The sequence below is a fragment of the Lineus longissimus genome, chromosome 10 (assembly GCF_910592395.1).
Source record: "Lineus longissimus chromosome 10, tnLinLong1.2, whole genome shotgun sequence".
In the NCBI taxonomy this organism is placed as follows: domain Eukaryota; kingdom Metazoa; phylum Nemertea; class Pilidiophora; order Heteronemertea; family Lineidae; genus Lineus; species Lineus longissimus.
The window spans coordinates 7,659,860-7,663,024 of NC_088317.1; the positions used below are offsets into that span (position 1 = coordinate 7,659,860).

Below are 3,165 nucleotides of genomic sequence, written 5' to 3' on the forward strand. Positions count from 1 at the left end.
CTGGCAAAGAATTACACTAGGCCTAATCGGGTGAGGTTACGGATGACCTCAGTGACATAACAATTACGTATTCTCCAAAACAGTATAAGAGAAGTTGGACAGTTCTTGTGTACTCATTGATGTTTTTGTCAGAGGTTCGATTTGTTAATCGACGAGATGCGTTTGTTTTGGATTTTTTGCTTTGCCATTGGATTTTGGGTCGTGAATTCGATGGATAACGGTGACGACGGTGATGGTGGCGGTAATGGTGGGCATGGTGATGGTGGTGACGACGGAGGTAATAATGGTGCGGCTAACGAAGGCCAAGAAAGGAGACATCTTCATGGCTACAGCTTGAATCAGCGTTTGGACTACGTGGATACTTTTAGGCTGCACCATGCGATGGGCATTGCGCATGCCCGGTCTTGTCGTTCTTTTGCCGTACATCACCGCATCCATCCAAGGACATTCTCAAGATGGCTAGACCAGTATGAAGAGATGTCGGAACGCCGCGACAGGTGCACCCAAATTGAGAGGAGACGGCGGAGGATTCGGCAGCATGGCAATGATGAACAAGGTAACTCATTTTTGTCAGGAATTTACGAAAGATGTACAATTTTAAGTGAAGTAGGCCCATAAGATTAAGGCCTGTACTCACTGACGCGTTTTTCCGCCGCATTTTCACCGCCGGGCGGGGAATCCTTTGTTCACCTAATGAATAACAATTGATTTCCGCGCCTCGGTGAAAACGCGGCGCAAAAGCGCGACAGTGAGTTCAGGCATTCACTGTGAAATGAGGTTTTATCCATAGTTCGACATTATTCAGGGACTCTTCTTAGATTTCAGGCATACTCTACTCTTCTCCCCCTCCGATTCATCCCTTCACCGTCTGCTTGATAGGCCTACCGTTTGTCCTTTTCAGCGTTTTGGGCAGACATGGAAAATCAGCTCAACGACTGGTTTATTCAACGCCGTCAGCATGGAATTCCAGTATCCGGGATCGATCTCCAGTCACAAGCAGCCAGAGAATACAGACAATGGTGGACTAATCTGACGGAGGAACAAAGGCAGCAGACGAGAGCGCAAAGGCCTCGCAATCAGGATTTCCGAGCGTCAGATCACTGGCTGACCCGATTCAAAGAAAGGTAAAAACAACGAAGCCATTTCGTAAATTGGTATCTCACTTGGGTTGGGTTCTCTCACAACTTTTGTTCTGCCATAATGGAATAATGGGCCCAATGACCAAGAAATGGACAGTAATGGGGGAGTAAGCTACGTTTTTCAAAGCTAAAAGTGGTCTCCTTTTCCTTTCAGAAAAAGAATAAGCCATCGAAGAAAGAATAAGGACACGCGAACCCTCCCCGACAACGCTATGGAAATAGCGGCCGTCTATCGTAGGGAAACGTCTCAAATCATCCAAAATGGAAATTTCCATGTGATCATCAACATGGATGAAACATTTGTCAACTTTGACATGGTGCCGAAAACCACAATGGCTACAACAGGATCACATTCGATCGACATCAGATCCTCAAGAGGGAACGGGAAGATTGGATGCACGGTAACCTTGGCCGTCTCCAGCGATGGACGAAAACTACCAGCTGAGGTCAACTTTAGGGGCTTGGATGCTGAAGGCGAAGTTATTGCAGAACTGCGAGCCCATGCTCCCCAGAACGTGCGAGTAAGTAAACCTTTTCATTAACTAATCCTGGTTTATTAGCTGTTAGATGACCATATCATCTTCAACTGCCAATGGAGCTAGCTCTATGATCTGCCTGTTCCTCGTGTTTAATGGTCTTTTTACGAATCCTGTTCTATTTTTAGAATCATTGCAGTACGTTGATCTTTGAAACCATTTCCCAAAGCTATCAGCTGGCTGAGCAACAATACAATCGGAGAATGAGTCATACATTTTCATGAATTGCACCGATTTATTCTTTATTTCTAAACGAAACGTTTTAATCTTAGGTTACAGGTACTCCGAATGGCTGGGCAAGACATCAGTCATTGATCGAATGGTTGCAAGCCATTGTTGTGCCATTTATTGCCGGAGCAACCTTTCTCCTCATCTTGGATCGCTACCCTGCCCATAGACATCATCTGTTTACGGAGGAAATTCCGCGGCAAAATGGACAGGATTCGTTCATTCCTGGACGATGCACTTCAATTTTGCAACCTTTGGACTTAACTGTAAATCGCAGTTTTAAATGTCATCTCAGATTGGTGTGGAAAGCCTGGAAGATTGGACATACCGAAGATGATGGACACTGTGATCAGATTTCCCGCCAGGAAGTAGTACGTATGATCAGTCTCGCCTGGGAAAGAGTGGCATTCCAAGTGATAGTCAGTGGGTGGAGACTAAGTGGACTTCTTCCTGACGGGAATGACGACCCAGTGATCCCGCATCCAGCAGATGGGGAACTTGAAGAGGTTAATGATGAGCTTGAGTTTGACCCTGATGACGCTGATGTTGACTTTCATGATGAATAAAACCTTATCAGAATGTTAATCTTCTGTTCAATTTTTTCTTTAATGCCCATTATCAGGCAGTAGATCACCCTGTTCTTTCGTCCCAGTTCCAATCTAGTGACTTTACCCTTCCATGTCAAAGACGAGGCCACTCTTTTTAACTACAGGTGATGAAATCAACAATCAGGCCCGATCACAGTTTAAAGACTCCTTGTGGGTGTTCCTAGACCACTTCACTGCTTAACTGCAGAATAGCCAGGACTCTTCTATAATCACCCTTATTCCATTGGGCAATTGATCGGTTGTAGTAGCTCCCATTGTGTAAATACAGTGTGTTAAATGGTGAACGAATCGCCACAGTGATCTTGAGCTGTTACGAAACCGTGACCCTAATTGCCCCGGTCGCCCAGCCGCAGTACACGTAAACGACTACGTGACTAGGCAAGATTGTCGTAAAGCCTTACAGTGTCCATTGTTATGTCACTACTCCAGGCTGTTCCATAAATTGAGCTCTGCCCCAACCAAAATTAGCAATATTCGGACTTAGTCACTTGCGATAGGGTTTGGAAATGGGACAGGTAAGTGGGAGATTAGAGTATATTAATTAATGAGGTAAACAGTTCAAACAAACCAATAAGTAAACTGATAGATGCTACTGATGATGAACTTAAATCACTGGGTTTTACTGAATATGCCTTGAGAGAACTTAGAGGGTTA

General features: G+C 44.9%; 1 long non-coding RNA gene across 1 annotated transcript; it reads left to right on the forward strand.

Annotated features, from left to right (window-relative positions):
• The first annotated feature begins 963 nt into the window (after positions 1–963).
• LOC135494816 (uncharacterized) lies at positions 964–2,325 on the forward strand. Its single transcript, XR_010448464.1, has 3 exons — positions 964–1,124; positions 1,294–1,660; positions 1,948–2,325. It is a non-coding gene; the product is annotated as an uncharacterized LOC135494816 (long non-coding RNA).
• The last annotated feature ends 840 nt before the right edge of the window (positions 2,326–3,165 follow it).